Source organism: Podarcis erhardii (assembly GCF_964252035.2).
Source record: "Podarcis erhardii genome assembly, chromosome: 6".
Classification (NCBI taxonomy): domain Eukaryota; kingdom Metazoa; phylum Chordata; class Lepidosauria; order Squamata; family Lacertidae; genus Podarcis; species Podarcis erhardii.
The window spans coordinates 82,375,436-82,396,454 of NC_138510.1; the positions used below are offsets into that span (position 1 = coordinate 82,375,436).

The following is a 21,019-nucleotide window of genomic DNA, read 5'->3' on the forward strand; positions in this document are numbered from 1 at the left end:
GTATTTTTCGCTCTATAACACGCACCTGACCATAACACGCACATAGTTTTTAGAGGAGGAAAACAGGAAAAAAAATATTCTGAATCAAATGTTGTACTAAACTATTTAATAAACAACCGGTATATCAGAATCATATTACAACCATGTAAAGTGAACAGCAGTCAACAGTGGCATTAAGAACCATCATCACTGTCATTAACAAATGAAGAGAGAATTTTAGGTTCGAGTACTCTTCTAGTCTTCTGTGAACCCCAAGAACTCATCAGTGCTAGAGTCAGAATCTATGAAGTTCAGCTGCTCACAATCACTGGCATCACTTTCTTCGCCATCTTCATATAAAATCTCATCTTCTTTTGCATCCAAACCATTGCTAATGCCACATTTTTTGAATGACTGTGCAACGATTTCCTCCTTCACCAAGTGCCATTATGTTTTCACCCCATTAAATATTTGAGGGAGTCATCCCCCACCCCCCATTGTGGTATGTGAGGTGGGGCTTACCTGGCTGCCCCCCAATATTGTTTTAAGTTGGAAGAGGAAGGGAGGGAGGGAAGGAAGAGAGAGGGGGAACTCACATTTGTGCAGCTGCCTTGCCTCGAACGGGAGCAAAAAGAGGAGGAGGAGACACAGGGACACGAGCCTTGTAAGCCGCTTTGTTTGAATTTACCGGTGAGGTGCTGGGGGATGGACGGAAGGGGATGCCCTCTTTGTCCCTCCTTCCAGCTCATTGTAAAGAAAGCAGAGCCGCTTACATGTGTGTAAGGGAGAACCATAGAGCAGGCAGACACTGAGAATCTGAATGCGCTCAGCTGTTGCCGGCTTCCCTCCCAGCGACGGAGGAGGAGAGGAGAGGCTGCCGAAAAGCCATAGAGTAGACAAGCCAGCAAGCAGGCAGACAGGCTGTGCTCAGCTGTGCCGGCTTCCCTCCCAGCGACGGAGGAGGAGAGGAGAGGCTGCCGAAAAGCCATAGAGTAGACAAGCCAGCAAGCAGGCAGACAGGCTGTGCTCAGCTGTGCCGGCTTCCCTCCCAGCGACGGAGGAGGAGAGGAGAGGCTGCCGAAAAGCCATAGAGTAGACAAGCCAGCAAGCAGGCAGACAGGCTGTGCTCAGCTGTGCCGGCTTCCCTCCCAGCGACGGAGGAGGAGAGGAGAGGCTGCCGAAAAGCCATAGAGTAGACAAGCCAGCAAGCAGGCAGACAGGCTGTGCTCAGCTGTGCCGGCTTCCCTCCCAGCGACGGAGGAGGAGAGGAGAGGCTGCCGAAAAGCCATAGAGTAGACAAGCCAGCAAGCAGGCAGACAGGCTGTGCTCAGCTGTGCCGGCTTCCCTCCCAGCGACGGAGGAGGAGAGGAGAGGCTGCCGAAAAGGCAGCAAGAGCGGCTCCTCCCGCCTGCATTCGCTCCATAACACGCACACACATTTCCCTTTATCTTTTAGGGAGGGAAAACTGCGTGTTATGGTCCGAAAAGTACGGTACTGAAGTAAAGCGGTCACAATGTAGAGATTGTGGGATTGTCAATATTAAGGCCATTCTCTGTTGTTTTTAGACACATCTGTTTGCTTTTTAAACAGTTTATTTTATTATTTTACTGTTGTGTGTTTTATTATTTATGCTCCATATCCTACCCTGGGATAAAAGGCAGAATACGTATATTGTTTAATGAATTAAGCTAGAGAGGCATGTGTGCTCTCGCATGTCTGTGTAGCACACTCTGCTGAAATTAACGTGAAAGATGTTGCAACCAATAAACTTCTGTGCATGCATTGGAGCTTGTGACCTAGAAGAGATAAGAGGATAATCATTATTTATATACTGTACTGCCCATTTGGAGTTGCTCGTTACAGAAAATTTCTCCGGGAAGCAAGATTAGATCAGCCAGACCCTGTGGAATCTCTGTGGATAATCTTGTTCTGTTTGCAATCTCTGCACTTCCTCAGGCAGGTCAGTTAGCAGTAGCCCCCACACATGTGCTTGTTCTGAAATCAGCATGGATCACCAGCATCCCATCTCTGTAGGATTGCCATGCACACATACATTATTAGTTGGAGAGCTTTATTTCAACAGTGCACTCCATTTTCAGAGAGCAAGTAAACATACGGTACTTCAAGTGCCACCAGAATAATCTTTTGGGTCAATAATAGGCTCCCCGGCAGTAGGAAACGATGAACATGCACACTGATTTGCTGATCCTACTTGATCAGTGCATATTCATGTCAAGCACTTTCACATCTGGTGCACATCTGCCAGCTTCCTTCAGAATTCAGATTTTTTTTTTAAATTAATGGTGGTAACAACATAAAGAGTTAATGTTACTAAATTGCACTGCTCTTCTACACATTTTATTTATTGCTTAACAACAAAACAACAACAACAACAACTAATAATAATAATAATAATAATAATAATAATAATAATATGCCAATCTGGACAGCTCCCAATAAAAGATTAAAAGCACAATGAAACATTAACTATTCAAAACTTCCCTGTACAGAGCTGCCTTCAGATGCCTTATAAAAGTCAAATTGTTATTTATCTTCTTAACATCTGATGGGAAAGCATTCCATAAGGTGGATGCCACTATCGAGAAGGCCCTCTGCTTCCCTGTAGCTTCATTTCTCACAAGGGGGAACTGGCAGAAGGCCCTCGGAGCTGAACCTCAGTGTCCAGGCTGGATGATGGGGATGGAGAAGTTCCTTCAGATATACAGGACTGAGGCCGTTTAGGGCTTTAAAGGTCAGCACCAACACTTTGAATTGTGCTCGGAAATGTACTGGGGTCATGGTATCTACCCAGTTTAATACAGTGGTATTTCATATTGAAAAGCACCATCTTCCTACTTATGGTCTTCCCTGCAGAATATTACATATTATATTCGGATAACAAAATTTCTTACAAAAGATTTTATTTGGAAAATCCTACACTGTTTGCAAATTAGGAAATGGCAGGTGTAATAATTTGGTCCTTTGGTTGCTGATATAACAAGTTGCATTTATTTTCTCAGATTGCAGCAATATGATGAATGTGCAGTGCAAGAGAATCTTTAAGACAGCATGAAGTTGAAACCAGGAAAAATGGCAAATATGAAATAAAGAAAATGTGAGGTACGTCTCTACCTGCCACTAAAGGTGAGGTTGGTGTAGACTGATGTCAGCTGAATGAAAAACAAATGGGCTTGCAAAACACTTTCCATTCTCTTTTACTTCTCTACCTATTCCTACGTTTGCCTATGGCCATTCACTTTGTCAAAACCTTCCAAATATCTGATACCTGGATTTTTCATCGCAACCAACGACAAACCAATCTGATATGTAGAACAGAATAGACACCATTCTTGAAAAAGGGATGTGTAACTGAGTGAATGGAAATTTTGAAACCAGTTGTAGTAGTGCAGATGTTAATGTTGTTGGGTTTTTTGTGTGCAAGAATATAAATATAAGAAAAGCACTGCTGGATCAGGCCAGTGGCCCTTTGAGTCCAGCATCTTCTTCTCATGGAAGCCAACCAGATGCTCATGGGAAATACAGAAGCAGGACATGAGCTGAACATCACTCTCCTCACCTGTGATTCCCAGCAACTGGTAGAGTCTTACACATTGTAATAGAAACAAAGAAACAAACAAAAAGGGACACGGGTGGCGCTGTGGGTTAAACCACAGAGCCTAGGTCTTGCCAATCAGAAGGTCGGCAGTTCGAATCCCCGCGACGGGGTGAGCTCCCGTTGCTCGGTCCCAGCTCCTGCCAACCTAGCAGTTTGAAAGGACGTCAAAGTGCAAGTAGATAAATAGGTACCGCTCCGGCAGGAAGATAAACGGCGTTTCCGTGTGCTGCTCTGGTTTGCCAAAAGCAGCTTAGTCATGCTGGCCACATGACCCGGAAGCTGTACGCTGGCTCCCTCGGCCAGTAAAGCGAGATGAGCACCACAACCCCAGAGCTGGGTCACGACTGGATATAATGGTCACGGGTCCCTTTACCTTTAAACAAACAAAAATAGTTCAAATGCATGGTTTCCTAACTGATCAAAATAATATTTAGGAGCAACCCAGTTTCAGCCTTGCTGGGCAGCAGTGGCCTTTTCCCAAAATGGCTGCTTCGGTGATGGAAACTGCAAAAATGCAATATATAATATTCCCAAAAGAGCCCCAGGGCGGCAAACAACAAACTACCAAAAAAACACACGTTTTATAATAATATAAAGACATTAGGAGCATCTAAAAACATGTAAAATTTATAAATGAAGTTATTCCGATGTAATACCAGCCTTTCAGATGTAATAAGATGTAGAATAATAACGTGTTCTTTTGGTGCTTTATGCTTTGAGGGTGTATTCGCATGAGTGCACTGCATACCAAAATTTCATCAGTGACATTGACATGTACATGACCACAGATGTCTTCATTGCAAGTCATTCTTCTGATGCGGACATTTTCCAGAACAGTCTGTTTTACATCCACAGTAATCACTTCATAGCAAAAATCCTAAACCTGTGAAAGAGTAATCCAGTGTGGTTTCCATCCCGTTGCTCCAATTATAACCCCTGTGCTGACAGAGGTTGCAAGTAACCATTTTTTCACCCCCATACACATAGCTGTCAACGTTTCCCTTTTTTTAAGGGAAATTCCCTTATTCCAAATAGGATTCCTCGCAAGAAAAAGGAAAAGTTGACAGCTATGCCCATACATGAATAGCCTAGTAGACGGCAATGCATGATATGTTATTGTAACATTTCTTTTATGGATTGAATGTATTTGATGGAACTATCATGTGAAAAGCAGCACTTGCATCTCTTCATTCAGTGATATATATTTACCACAGTTGTACATCAGTGCAACCTACCTAAAAACATGTATTGAACTCCATGAGTTTCAACACTGAAAATATGAGTGTGTCTGAAATCCTGAAGACTGACTACGTGTCCCATGCTGTGAGGTCCTGCTTCCTGCAAATGATGACATGGCGTCGCAAGCTATGGATTCATGAAAGAGAATCAATGCCTTGGTCATCTTCTCATCAAGTTTCATAGCAATATCACAAACATCTCTGTGTAAAGTGCCTTGCCAGACCAAAGCCACAGCTTAACAGAAATCTGCAAAAAGAATAAAATGGCGAGGGCTTCAGTGTAAGATTCAAGAGTCCTGATCTGTTTTCTCAAGCAGTTATCAGTGAAAGCAGCATCTTACATGAGGAACATTATTCTTGATTGCATTTCTTCATGGTTGTATGGGGTGACAGTACTAATGTCAAAATGATAGATGGTGGAAATTGCTGGCTAATCAAGATTATTTTGTAGATACTCCTTGAGATAATCTCTACAAGAACTTTGAACAATTCAGTCTTGTTTTCAAAATCCATAGCAGTTGATGGACAGAGGTGTCTCATACTCGCATCACATTCCATGCAACATTGGTTGACTAGTATGCATGACTAGAAAACCAGTTCAGCATACCCGTGACACCTAAGAGCAGTCCCAGTGTTGAGTATACTTATCTATCCAGGGCCATCAATAGCTACTGCATTAACATCAGGGCAAGTGTTACCCATATTTGAAAAACAAAACAAAATAAAAAATTCCTTCCAGTAGCACCTTAAAGACCAACTAAGTTAGTTCTTGGTATGAGCTTTCGTGTGCATGCACACTTCTTCAGATACACTGAAACAGAAGTCACCAGACCCTTCTATATAGTGAGAAGGTGGGGAGGGGTATTACTCAGAAGGCTGCCAATCACCCATTCCCACCACCCTTCTGAGTAATACCCCTCCCCACCTTCTCACTATATAGAAGGGTCTGGTGACTTCTGTTTCAGTGTTTTTGAAGAAGTGTGCATGCACACGAAAGCTCATACCAAGAACTAACTTAGTTGGTCTTTAAGGTGCTACTGGAAGGAATTTTTTTATTTTGTTTTGACTATGGCAGACCAACACGGCTACCTATCTGTAACTTGAAAAACAAAGACACTTTACCATCAGCCTAAACCTGAGTTCTCGAAATACTAAAATAGGTGGTGATCTCTGCTGTCTTTATGTGACAAATTACTGATAATTGCATATTATTTCCATGACTTGGCAATGACTGCTGGGGCTCAACAGGGTAAATGGGATATGGGGGTGCTCTGTGAGACGTAAGTGTAGCAGGCAGCCAAGGTAGTTCACTGATGACTTTTCAGTGTATCGCCAGTGACACCCATATATATATAACCCCTTTAGAGGGAGACCCTGGAATCGCTGCCGCTGGGGGGTGAGTCACCACTTCACGCCCCCCCCCCCCCATATGGGGAAGAAAAGACTGAAGGATTCCACCCAAGGCCATAACCGACAAAGTTGTGGCGAATTGCCATGGGGAAGACAAAAGCTGCCAATGCAGGAAAATTTCTTCCTGATCCTTCAACAGCAACCAGTCAAAGACCATAACAGCGCCTGCTAAACAGGAAGAACAAGTAAACCTGCAAACAAGAAACATTAATCAAAGGGAGGGTAGGGAGGAGGAATCTCCAGAGCCGACTGCCTGGCTATTGTCGGCTCCACCCCCTATTTATAAATGGGGCTGGCCCCACCTCCCAGCAAGAAACTTGGTTACTGAGGCTGGTCCAAAAATTAACACTGAGAGACAAGCCAGCCCCTGTTTGCCAGTAAGCTCCCTGGGAACTGTAGCACCATGCGCGATCCCGCAAAGGGCACCCACAATGTAAAGTGTGAGTGCTCATTATATCAATTGGTTTGTGGCTTCTTATTTTCATTGTTAGATAAACCACCACTTGCCTCTATTGATACAGCTTCAGATGCGATGCTGCTGTGCTTTCTCTGCATCGTACAGTTGAATCATAGGCACTGCAAAATGATGAATGCTAAACACCAAGAAGCATCTTCTGTGATACTACTCACGCCTTACAAAGCCATCTCTATGAGGGCTGTGAATACAGTGTATTTCCACAGTCTGGTATAAATCAGCTTTCCCCAACTTGGTGGTGTTTTGTGCTGCAACTGAAACTCCCATCAGCCCCAACCACCATCGCCAAAGGTCAGGAATGATGAAAGTTGACTTCCAATTATATTTGGAACACACCTGCTTAGAGGAGGCTAGTATAAATGGATCACTAAAGGAGTTTTGGACAAGCATCACAACACACTATTTTATCGGTTTCTGCTAGATGCTGTGCTTCCTGTTCACACGCACGTTTGAGATTGTTTCCCCAATATCACAGATTCCAAGAGCACATACCATCTTTGAGACTGTGCAGCAAACCAGGAATAATTGAAATTAGTTTATTCTTGTAATACATAGCATTGTAGTTGCTTATCCTGTCCACACCTTGTTCTTTGAATTGGACTCCCCCCCCCCCCAAGACCAGCCACATAAAGTGCCATTTCTGTGTCCGTTGTTTGAGACGTATGACATCTCTATAGAATTTTGTAATGCAGTCAAGATGATAAATGGCACGATTTGCCACTAATTGCAACCTGATGGGAACTTTGATGTCCCTCAGCTAGGTGGGGAGTAAATTTGGTTCAGTTCTCATTTCTCGAAACAATATGCCAACCAAAGAGCAGCTACTTATTTGAAATTTACACTTTCTGAATTTTGTGGTTCAGTTCTTGAACAACACAATGCTGGGAAAATGTTATATTAGAGGAGAAAGTGATATATAAAATACATGTGTTAGTGAAGATAACATATAAAGTGCATTAAATCAGGGGAAATTGTTTTCCAAAATGTGAATATCAGGCAAAACAACATGCATAAGTGTACATATTAGGAGAAAAGTGTACTAAAATGCTGATGATTTTCATGAGGGCTTTAAAGAAAATCACAAGCTAATGCAGTGAACTGTACTTAAGGTTGGCAAAATGAGAAAACGAGAGAAATTGAAAATGGCATATTTGTCCATCCGTACCCTCAACTCTGTCATAACCTTTTGGACTTGATCGTTAAGATTGAACCTCAGTGCTTTTGTCAGTTTAACTTTGTCCCCTTACGTTAGAAAAAAAAGGAACCTTGAAGATCGACTAACATTGCCTACTAATTAAAAACACTAATTTAATCACAAACTGAAATTGTAAATAAATTAATAATAATTAAGTAACCAAGCACTTTGAAATGAATAATATAAAACCAATGCAATAAATATCAGCAAAGCTGTTATAAATTAGAATTGATTCTATGCCAATTTGTCATCAGCAGGCAGAAAGCTACATTTGAGCCAAATCCCAATACTTCTACTGGTTGCAAATTAACTCCCATCTTTGATGTGCAGCAGACAGTTGCTTTGGGTGCTGTTTCTTGTGCAAAACGGCTGTTTGAAGCACAGCATGGGCAGTTGCATTTATGAAGTTATACTTTGTTATTGCTTTCCCTCAGCCACAAAAGTATTAAGTTTAATAGCATATTTATATTAAAGTGTAGGAAGAAACCACCAAACCACCGACTCTAAAACCTGAAAGCACTGCATTTCCAATAGGCAGTTTAAGTACTGTGAATAACTGCCACAAACATATGGATGGAAATTAATTTTAGAGTTGAGTTGAAATTTCTTGGAAAATAATATTCTGATAAATTATCTGATTAATTCCTTTGCCGGAGGTGGAGTGTCCCTGAATCCTCCCCTCTGAGGTATACTTTGGCCCAGTTCTTTAGTTCAGTCGTAGAGCATGAGACCCTTAATCTCAGGCAAGACTTGCATTTTCTAAAGGAAGGTTCCTGCCCATTTCCCTCTACCTGTAATAAGCTTAATTGGCACTGTTTGTTAACCATGTTGGTGAAGAAGAAGAAGAAGAAGAGTTTGGATTTGATATCCCGCCTTTCACTCCCTTTAAGGAGTCTCAAAGCGGCTAACATTCTCCTTTCCCTTCTTCCCCCACAACAAACACTCTGTGAGGTGAGTTTGGCTGAGAGACTTCAAAGAAGTGTGACTAGCCCAAGGTCACCCAGCAGCTGCATGTGGAGGAGTGGAGACGCGAACCCGGTTCCCCAGATTACGAGACTACCGCTCTTAACCACTACACCATACATGGCTCTCCATACTGGTGACTGGTGTTGGTACGGATGAGTTCTTAATGTGATAGTTCTTCGAAATTTTCTGCTGATTTTTTTTTTTTTTGCTCCCACGCAAACTATTGGAGAACATATTGCAGCCATGTGGCAGCCATTCACTTGCATGGGAAAGAATTGGGATGAAGATAATCCTACTTACTCTGCCTGATGATCCCAGCTTTGAAAAATAATTCTCCTGTTTTAAATACCCAGCCTCTTCACCAGAATTTTGGACGGAGGAAAAATCTCCTGCCTTTCTAATAGTAGTAGTTAGTGTCACCAAATGTAATGGATTGGCACAAAGTTCAGCACGGACAAAATGAAGCAGTTATTCAAACAACATTTAATTAACATACAGAATTCATTACCACAAGTTATTATGGCCACTAGCTGAGATGCCTTTTATGAAGGAATAGACAAATTCGTGAAGGATGGGCATTTAGTGAAATGAAACTACTAAATTGTACACTAGTGTTGAATGCTTCGTGCTGAGCAAGTGAACGTCATTAGCTTTGATGGTCTGCTTTAGTCTAGTCACCATTAGCAGTAGAGTTCCAGGTTGATCACTGGGTGACCTTGGCCCAGACATTGTCTCTCAGCCTACCCTACCTCAGACGGTTCCTATGAGAATTAAGTGGAGCGGATGAACCATGTTTGCCACCTTGAGCACCTTGGAAGAAAGGTGGAATACAAATGCAATCAGCCGGTCGATCAAAAACTATTCATCTAGCCATGCAACGAAGGAAGCTCAACACTCACATTACCTCGTGGGCGGCTGTAATGTGCTCTGAATTTGCCACTTGAGCCAAGTTTGGGTTTTGTGGAATTGTAACTTAAGAGCTAAGCTTAAATTACTCTTGCCTCAGGGATGCCATCTAAACTTTTCACAGTTACATTTGCAAGTTTTTACTGTGTGGAATACAGCTATCACCTAGTATATTTCTCCATCCTTCTAGCAGCCAAGAGGAATGTGATGCTGAGATTTCACATGGGGTGTAACCATCATAAGTGAGTAATTGCGTATAAACAGGCAGCAGATCGGGGAAGTGGAGAACTTGTCACAGCTATCCTATTTTGGGTAGCATTCCCATGGCAAGAACAATGTGTGGTCCAGCGCTCTGTTAACATAACTTATTAATCTTTCTACAAGTGAGTACATAGAGGTGAGAAAGAAAAAAGAAAAAAGGGAAAAAAGAACGGGGTGTGAAACATCCCGAACTTACAGAAGTAATAATGAAATAGTTTCCTTCTCTGCAGAAGCTATCATGTTCAGTTATGAAGCAAAGTCTGCATGTGGAAACCCAGTAGTGTCAGAGATAACAGTGCTAATTGGTAGTGTCCTCTGGGAATCAGCTTCACTGTGAAAGTCATTAATGTCAACAATCACCGCAATTAACTCTTGATAGAGCAAATCCTTCATGATTATTTCTTTATAGCCAGAGAAACTATTAGATCTCTCCAAAACGGTAGGCCCAGTGCAGCCATTGCTAACCATCTTTACGTCTAATTTATTTCAACTTGAGTGATTCAATTACATGCATGTCATTGCCCTTGAAATCAGCAAGACTTGATAGTGCTTAACGTTGCCTGAGTCATGCCAATTATTTTTATGTATACAGTGCTACGCATTAATGTACCTGGTACTTTTCATGATAAGCAAAGGAGCCAGAAAAAATCTCTCCTGATTTCTGGAAATTATGGTGTCATCAGTGTCCTGTTTTATTTGATTTCTTCTCTACAGAAACAAATAAACCTACCTAGATGGTTTGGCGGACAATTTTACTCTCCCAAGGCAAATTCCCATACCTATTGGGGTGGCAAAATTGTCCCCCCCCCTCAAAAAAAGTGATGTGTTGTTTCAGAAGAAGGACACTTAATTTTACTTCTCTAGATCAGTTTTTTGTTTGAAAAGCCATGTGGAACATTCTTTTGCCTAAGACATTTCACCATCTGGGGCAAAAAAAAAAAGAACCCCAAACACAAGAATCAGTTGGGATTTTCTGGATATATTTTATGCCAGTTGGATTTTTTTTACCCCAGCATATCATACCACTTGGGACAAAAGAAAGACCCCGAACCCAGGATTTGATTGATGGACTTATTATGTCTCAGGTGCTTTTTATGTACTTGGGGAGGGGGGAAATGACTGAAATCGGGAAACATAATGTTTACTACTGTGAGAGTGCCAGTATCATATAAAGGATTATGTTATAGGTCTACTTTTGTGTCAGTTCTACAGTGAAAAGTACACTCAAGGTTGACAGCATCCCACCCCAATTCGTTGGAGAAAGGTTTTCATTATATATAATATGCATAGGATCTGCTTATTAAAGTAAACACAAAACATATATTTGAGTAAATTAATGGCCTTAAGTTCTCCTTGGCCTCCAGATAGATAGATGAATGAATGAACAACATTGTTTCATTTTAATTAACCATTTAAAAGATGTCGCTTGGCCTAGCAGTAAAGCAAATGTTCTCTGCAACACAGCACCCATATTTTCAATTTAGGTCAAGCCATCAAAGACGATGCAAAGGATTGAAGACGGAAGATGAGATGCTCTATTTCACATATTCGCCCTCTGGAAGAGCTGGCAAAAGCAGCCACTTAAATTAAGTACAGGTCATCAGACAAGATATTTAATCTATTCCTAAGACAGACAACTTCCACAGCCGAAATCCCCATGGCCTTTAAAGCAACACAATGAACTACTTCCTCGTGTACTCCTGTCAAGTCATGTTAGGTTCCTTCTTTTTTAGAAGTGATATTTCATGTACGCTTATGACCATATTGCTCAGAGCAAGGAAAAGTGTTTTGGTTTATTTATGACCTACTAACCTTAAATAAAGAACAAAAAAAAAAGTTTCAGCCAATCTGAATGTTCTCAGAAGCCCGGAGATATGAAATGAACATAAAATAAATCTGGCATTTGTAGTGCAGACCAGGAAAGGCACACATGGCCAATCCACAGGGTTTCTTTAAAAAGAAGAAGATGGAAACCAGATGATGGAAGAGGCAGGGGGAGAAGTCATTGTTACCCAGTGTGTAATGTGAAAGGCAGACCACAGAACTGAAAGTTTAGGAGAGAATAGGGATTTTCGAATTGCACTCAAGGTGAGAAATAACAGGAGAATGAATGGTAGTACTGAGCTTTCCAGTACTTTATTGGGGAGGCAAAATGGAAATGTGAAGCAGCCAGCTCTATTGTTTGAAGACTGAATGAAATGGAACCGACATAACTAAGGGACACATTTGCCTGTTTGATACCAAGAAAGTAAGATACAGAATTAGGTGGTGGTGGGGAATAGAGTCACAGGAAGAAGACAGCAACTGAAAAATAAATACAGAAAGGAAGGGAATAATTAGAAGACGTTAAACATGACTGGTCCCAAACTATGAAGTCTGCTCTCTTTATTGGGACAATGGTGAACACATGCAGATGCATTCAAAAGGCTATAAGGCACAAAAGACTTGCAGTGATGTGAATACTGAATAAGTCTGGCTGAGCTGAAACTACTCAGAAGTCTCAAGCAACCAGAAAGAGGAAAAGCTACCAGCACGGTTTTATTTTATTTTGACTAGGAAAGGTATGTCTTAATCTACTCAGAACAGCAAAGAATTATCTCTGGTAACAATCCTACACTTTGCAGCAGGGCTGGAGATGGTTTCAACGAGAAGGCAATTTTCAGCAGTGTTTCCCACGTCAACCATACCACCCCAGCTCAATGAGTGGAGTCAGATGACTGAACTGTTCACAAGACACTTGTGGTTAATTTACAGTAGCCCCCTAACCCATTTGATTCTCATAACAATCGTGTGATGTAGGTTAGGGTGAGAAACACTGGCACCAGTGACTTAATGGCTGAGTATTTGAACCCGGTCTGTGCTGAGCAGTCTACAGTTGTTCTATTCTTCTAGTTAGGCCAAGATGTCTACTAAAGTTTTGGCTTAGAAATAGAATTAAAAGCAATAATCCAATGTAGCCGTATGGGAAGGACATACTAGGAGCAGTTCCTTGGCTGCTTGAATCACTTTTTTGTGTGTAGTAGCATGCATTATTTTATTAAGAATGTTATTGTTGAAGGTATTTGGGCTTCAGCTTATACTGGTGGTGGTTATTTGTTTTAACTGGCCTTTGTTTTTCAGAAAACTGTTAATACCATTGTGAGTTTTTATACTGCATTATTTTTATAAGGTTGTAGGCTTGGGTGGGCTGTGCCCCAAAGGACAGCACATAAATCACTTTATAAATTAGAAATAAATGCGAACTAACTCAGAAAGTCCAAAATGGAAATAATGCCCTGATGCATTAAAAACAGCTCTTGCTTAAACTTCCCAATGTTTGTAGGAAACTTTGGTCAAAACCTAGGCATGCTTGCTTGGGAGTAAGTCCCAATAAACTCAACAGGACTTACTCATAAATAACCAGGTGTGGGATTGGGCTGCTCCTCTTCTCCCATGGCCCATTGTGATCGAAAACTACTTGAGAAGCTAATCTTCATCACCCTATCCTTGCATACAACAACCAAGTATGATTAGTAAGACAGTCCCCTCCATATAAATAGTTCTTAACAACAACAACAACATGTGAGGACAGGTTTACACCCTTAATGCGCTTACAATCCAAATATCAACACAATGGAGGAAACAGGGACGTATGAAGGCATGGACCAGAAGGTAGAAAGTATTCAATTATGTTTCCCACAGTTATGGAATTCCTTCACTTAGAAACTCACCTCAGACCAAGCCTGGAGATTTGCTGAAAGATGCTATAAGATGCTTTCTATTATGTTTTTTTGTGATCAGGGACAAGTCTGTACTGAGGCAGTTGGGGCCATATGAGTCTCAAATTAATATTGATATATATTTAATGTTTAATATTGAAATTGTGCTGTCTATTTTATATGGCATATTTAAAGAATTATTGTTAAGTTTGGAAGAGCAAAAGATGCAATAAATTTCCTGAAACACCAGGATAGGAGCATGGGGAAGGGGGGAGAGATAACACAAATGGGAACTTGGAAGCTGAGAGACTGAGTTGTGCACAGGGATGTCCCCACTCCAAATCTCTGTCTCTGTCCTGACCTCATTCAGTAGCCTGAAGCAAGCTCAGTTCTCTAACTTGGGAAAAATAATAATGAGCTGCCTTATACACTTGTTGTAAGGGTCTATTAGATCATCTATGTTATGCTCTTAGAAGAGCAAAGTGCTATATAAATGCTAGGCATTTTTGGATCTGAACAATGGACTAAAGCTATTATTATTCTGTACAATTTCCTTCCCAGTTTTGTTTTGTTTTGAAGAAAAGATAAACCAGGGGGATGTTTTGATCTAATGTTAGACTTTCCTCCCAGGATTTGAGGGCTGTATCACCCACTATTCCTGTACCCGCAGTCCCTGAAATTACATTAAATGACTCACAGGAATTATTTGCTGAGAATTATTTGACAGAACAATTTAACGGGATGGGCCAATGGTCAAGTGTTGGGGGACCACCAAATTAAAACTGAGTTTTCTATGGAACTGGAATCATTGTCTTTTCTTAAAATTTCTCTCTCCCCCCCCCCCACTTTCAGACATTTGCAGGTGGATACTGTGAAGTCTGTGGAGTTCTGCTTCTTGTGGTTGCTTCAGTGAACATTCAACGCTGTCGGTGAGTTTGGGATTAAAGAGAAAACCATCGACCGTTGATTGTACCCTCCAGCTAACCATCCTCCTCTTTGCTTCATGCGTGCAGACCTTTCGCTGAAGACAGCCACAAAACCAGCGCACAAGATATTTGGGTTTCTCGGTGGGGGAGGGGAAGAGATGAGGGAGCCCATCTTCCCTTGCAGGGTTTCACAAACACAAAAGGTCACAATTAACATTCATTGCTGTCGGTGGGTTTAACTATGTGGACAAGCTCACTGAACAATGAATGCAACTGTGGCCCCACTTTTTACAATCGTAGTCAAGAGGAATACTGGCTTTGAAAGCAGCACCCAAGATGGATTTCTTTGGCCGAAAACCTACGTTTCTTAAATCAAGAGGCTCAGATAATTTCAAATTGCTTGCTTGTCTGTGTCGTGTGGGGCCAGGAAGACCTCCAAGGATGTCATTTCATTGAATTTCATGATTATGTCAAATAAAAGTCTTTGCTTTTTATCTATCATTTATTACCTAGATTGGAGGTTCTTGACCTTGTTTTACCATGAATATTCTTTAAAAAAACAACAACAACACTGATTTGCTGTCCTAAAGCACCTTCAGTGTAATTAAGGCTAGTAACACTCACAACAAAACTCATTACTGCCCTTACCTAGGAAAAAGAAGGTCAAACAAAAGAAGGAGGAACAGGAACCCATGGGAATGTACCATGTTTTAAGATCTGTGGTGGAAGGGGGGGGGTGCAAATGAAAATTCAGTGAACGAATGAACACGACTTTCTTTATTGTGCTGATTGGACATACAATGACCAATCAGGACACATGATGAGAGGGATTAGGGAGGAGCTAACCACTCCTATGGAGGTCTTGCCTAAGCCCCTGAGAAAAAGCAGAAACATAGGACGCTGCTTTATACCAAAACAGACACTAGTAGATCTATGTGTAGCTCAGTATAGTTTGTTTCCTGGTCCTACCTGAAAATGCCAGGGATTCAACCTCAACCCGTTTACATTCAAATCTGTGCTTTACCAAGCATCTTTGGTCCTCTCCTAGATACACATTCATGCACAGGTTACATCAAAACAGAAGGAAGGAAGGAGTCTTTGTTTTCTTCCAGGAGGTTGTCTCATATCCCTAAACTACCTTAGAGGTGAAACGCAATCCACGTGTGCTACTGTGACAACAGCTCATTTTAATTTTGTCCTAGAACAAGAGTATTCTTGTGATTTTGTGTTTTAATTTGCATATGTTATGCTTCAGAAGCTTGTGTCTGGGTGTTTTCTTTTTATATCAGATGGATATTTTTCTTTGTACATAATTTGTTTTAAGGGTACAGTTTCTTGACAGTAAGGTTTCTATAGAATTGACACCAACACTCCCCTTTTCAAAAGTATTGTAAGCCACTCCCTCCTCATAAAAAAGCATCACTAGGTATTTTTATTTAAAAAGAATTCAGGTAATATTTTCCAGATGGAAAGAGCGATCTCTTGCAGAAGGTGCTGTTCAAATAATTGTAACAACTTGATTTTGGAGCCTGTTATTATAAATTGCTTAACTCTGCTGCATTTTCAAGTGTTGTGAATTATTTTCATTATGTATTACATTCTTTTCAAATATTTTTGATACTTATCAGAATGAAGAATGTCAGGTATTGAGAAGACAAATATCCTGCTGTTTAAGTGGAATTTTTAATGAATGCATCATTGATATTTAGCAGTAATTGGTTAATGCATCAGAACGACAGCTCCAGATGAAAACGAATTTCTTTTAGGATGAAAAGTGGTATATTAGTTGCCTGTTCTTTTATAATATTTGGTTGTCTAAGTATTTAAAATTATCGCTATTTCAAGTAATTCATTTCGGAGTTGTGCTGCTTTTCTCACAGTGTTGGAAAAGTTTTAATAAGTATGCATTATTAAAGAAACAAGACATAAGGCAAGCTGGCCACAGGCACACTGGCCAGAAGACCAATGTCTGTTGAGAAGCTGTAGATGTGTACATGCAAACTCTTCCCAACAAAAGGAAGATCTGGTTGCTGGCAGCTTGCTCCCTCCTACCCTCCCAAAGAGAAGTCTGCCACAACTACCAGTTGCCCTGTGGCCTACGTAAGCAAAAAAGGAACAGTCTGCTGTCATACACAATAACTACAAATCCCAGAACTTCTGGGGGTTATACCTCCTCCTTCAATCAATATCATGCATATATGAAAACAATTCTCAGAATCACTTCCATAAGACAATGCTTCTGAATATGCAGGTGGCATTTAGCTATAATGAGTTAACCATTGATAAACATATCTTCCACTGTGATTTGCACAATCCTTTTTTTAAAGTCAGCTCAGATATCACCACAACTTTGGATTCCATAAGTTACTAAGTTCACTTTGTGAAGAAGCATTAATAATGATGATGATGATGATGATGATGATGGTGATAATATATTATTTATTATTTATACCCCGCCCATCTGGCTGGGTTTCCCCAGCCACTCTGGGTGGCTTCCAACAGAATATTAAAATACAACAGTCTATTAAACATTAAAAGCTTCCCTAAACAGGGCTGCCTTCAGATGTCTTCTAAAAGTCTGGTGGTTGTTTTTCTCTTTAACATCTGGTGGGAGGACATTCCACAGGGTGGGCGCCACTACCAAAAAGGCCCTCTGCCTGGTTCCCTGTAACGTTGCTTCTCGCAGTGAGGGAACTGCCAGAAGGCCCTCGGTGCTGGACCTCAGTATCCGGGCAGAACGATGGGGGTGGAGACTTCAGGTATACTGGATCGAGGCCATTTAGGACTTTAAAGGTCAGCACCAACACTTTGAATTGTGCTCAGAAACGTACTGGGAGCCAGTGTAGGTCTTTAGTTCACACTTAGTCCCGAACCTGTTGCCAATCAACTTCATTGGCTGCTCCCATATTCTAGTAATATTTGAGGATGGAGAGTGTGGTGTGTGTGTGCGTGCATTCTTTCATATATAATTTACAACTATTCCAGCATCAAATCTTCAGCTTGTATCACTGTTTCATCCTTGTTATTTGCCACTTACAGCCACTGTTAATAAATTACACTGAACCTGAAGAAAGCAAAATGAATGTATCAGTGAAAATAATATACAAGAGTGTTTTTAATTAGGGGAATTTGCTTTGCAAAAATGTATATGATGGAAATGTAGAAAACTGTTAAAAATGGAAATTGACAAATTCACCTATCCTCAGTGCATCATATGTTACCAAGGGTCTACATTCTTCTTGCCTTAGGATTCCACCCCTGCCTTTATTTTATAGACCATTTTTAGTGAGCTACAGGAATTTATAATGAGAAATATCATGCCACATAGGTACGTCACATATATTTCAACATTGAGGTCGCACTTTCTAGACAGAGTACTGTAAAGTATGTATTATTTTTTAAATTGAACTCATTAACTGTACGCTTTGTGCACATAATTCTGGATACAGGATTAACGGTTTGGGAGAGAGTGTGTGTGTGTGTGTTTAAATAAATAAGGATAATTGATGATAAACATTTTTCAATCATGAAGCTATTTCAAAAATAAGTCGTACCAGATTTTGGTGCAATACGGTAAATGAATTTGCATCGGTATTTTCTCTATCTCTTTTCAAAGTAGCATGTTCAAAGAAAAGAGAGAGAGAGAGGAACCCAAACCACAACTATTGTTATAGGATTTGGAAAAATGTAGAGACAGAATATGTCTCAAGACACAGAAACAAGATAGCACCTCTTGCAGTATTAGTAAATACAGAACCAAAGTCTTTAATCGTACACTTACTGTGGTTCAGTTTACAATTGTTACACATTGTACAAGTATTTCTGGACACACACCCCTTTACTAGTGGCATAATAGAGGCAAAAAGTTCAAGGAATTAGGTCACTTCCCGATGACCTGTTTACTGAGCATTTATCCGGCATCTGTCTGTATTAGAAAGTGCATTCTTAGAGACATATTGTGGAGTCCCATATATTTGAAATATGGTGCAGGGTTTTGCGGAATCAACCTCAATCTGCAAGGTTTGTGAGGAGGTTGTACAACAACTACTGCTTACTGAGCGCTCATTTCAATTTGTTTGTGCAGAGGTTATATAAAGTCACATCTAGCAATTGTTATGCTGCACGTTCCATAATTTTCCTTACCACAAAAATCCAGTTGGGGTTTGAGAAGAGGAGCTTTGTTGTACAGGAGAACCAAACCCACTTTAATGCACCACCTGAATTTTCCCGGAGGCAGTTGAATCCCACTTTCAAAATGACAACAGTCTGGAAACAGCCTTCAAAAAAATTGGGTCCACTTCCTGGTGGGGCCGGGTTGTGGCCCTGCTGCCTAGCCACTCCCCTCAGCATCGGGGCAGGATGGTGTCCCACATCCCACTGGGGAAGACCCCGGCCACGTCAGTTTGCCAGGTGAAATTCTGTGTTCTTGTGTCTTTATTCTCCTGCAGGTGGCTTGGGGGCCTTGACACACAAATCACTCATTTCACTCTACTCTGAAATTTTGGTCAACATGGTGTGTAAAAGATTTCTCAGAATAAAAAACTGTCACATTTAACACCCCCACTGAGGTGAATAGCCTCTGGTGTTCTTCAGCCAGGTGCAGAAGTATTCCCACAGAACTGGCAAAAAGTAAGTAGAAATAGGAAGCTTTCTACATATTCCCCTTTGCTGTATTCCAGCAAGTCCAAACCATTCTTAAACATTTACATCTGATAAATTATAGTGAAATCCTTCCAGCACTGAAGTTTGTAACAGCTGGTGGGCACATTTTCCTACTGGGGATGGACTGGAAATAACTCAATATATGCACATTCTCAGGTGGATGAGGGCTCAAAAAGGTATCAGGGTAGCAATACTCTCTGGAGGTTGTGGCGGATTGTGGAGTGAGGAAGTTCTATCACAGGTAAGGTACAAACTAGCTTCAGTAGCTTTGAACAAAGATTCTTCTTGTTGTCTAGAAGTGAATCTACAATGCTAATATTCTACTTACCAGACCTAGCTCATCAGCAGTCGCTTCTATATATCTTCTTGTCAAAAAGCAAATTAGAATAAGGTAAGGGTGTAGAGATGAATCTGTCCCCAACCAGAATTTGGACTGGAAGGTCACTTAACAGCTGTAGCAAAATAAAATACCATAGTTAGCCTAGCCCTGCCACCACCACCATACCTGCTACTGCCATTTTCATTTCTTTGCCCACCCTGCCACACTCGTGGAAAAGCACTACTGGTATCGGTGCCAATTTCAGGTGAGATCTTGCCCAAATCAAATCTCGTATGATTTTAGATGCAATTCTGCCCAAAATAAGCACTGATAGTGGTGCCACTTTGGGCCAGCAGTAGAAGCGGCAGGGCAGGTGAGCTGCTCACAGGGCTGTCATCTTGGGGGCTTCTGCCTGCTGAGGCAATTGCCTCAGCCTGCCTAATGGCAGAACCGGCTCTGTAGCACTGTGTAAATTACCCCCTTTATAAACTTCATTCAGGAGTGTGGGTACTGCTAGCTGAACTGGCCCAAGCCTGGCAGAAGGAAAACATCGAGTTTGACTTACACCATCCTTTGGGTCAATGTAAGTTCTGCTAGCTCATATGACTGAAAGGGATTTGAAATAGGGGTCTATCCCTCCTGAGATCCAGCGCTGAGGGCCTTCTGATGGTTCCCTCCTTGTGAGAAGTGAGGTTACAGGGAACCAGACAGAGGGTCTTCTTGGTAGTGGCACCTGCCCTGTGGAACACCGTCCCATCAGATGTCAAGGAAATAAGATGGAGCCAGTCGTCTTCTCCTCAGATGCCAGCATTCAGAATTGTTGTTGTTGTTGTTTTACAGGCTGATAAAGCCTAGAAAGAAATATTCATATCAGTATTACCTTTTTCCTTCCAAAATGGAAACACTCCAGGAACGAAATGCCTAAACTGACAGATAGCTTTGTCAATTGGGGGGTGGGGGGGGAGGGGAAATGACCTTGAAGTAATATGCCACTCCAAATAGGAAAAAGTCTGAAACCTCAAGATTTAAGGAAATGTGTTTGAATCATGAATCTCCATCTTGTGATAGTAAATGGGGGTGGGAAGAAGCCACCACTGGTATTAATTTCTGACTACAATGAGATGGCACAGGTGGTTGCCCCAAATGTCAATAACACCATCTGACGTGTAAATCATTTTAATTATCAAGTACAATCAGTGCTAATTGATGCGTTTGTGGTGAAATAAGGAACCGTAGCAAGATCCTTGCTCCTGTGGAATTTGCTTTTAAAAATAATCTCGAATGCCTCAAACTACACAGTGAGCAGGGTCACATGACACATGCTGGACTTGGCAATGGCTCCTGTGGAGGTGAAGGTGAGTCCAGCAT

The 21,019-nt window shown here is 41.3% G+C and overlaps 1 long non-coding RNA gene across 1 annotated transcript in view; it reads left to right on the top strand.

Moving 5' to 3' along the window:
• LOC309344051 overlaps positions 1-16,230 on the top strand; it is a 97,837-nt gene extending 81,607 nt beyond the window's left edge. The window contains exons 3-4 of the long non-coding RNA XR_014157581.1: positions 3,000-3,099; positions 14,597-16,230. This is a non-coding gene — a long non-coding RNA (uncharacterized lncRNA). The remainder of the gene's footprint in view (positions 1-2,999; positions 3,100-14,596) is intronic.
• Positions 16,231-21,019: the final 4,789 nt, after the last annotated feature.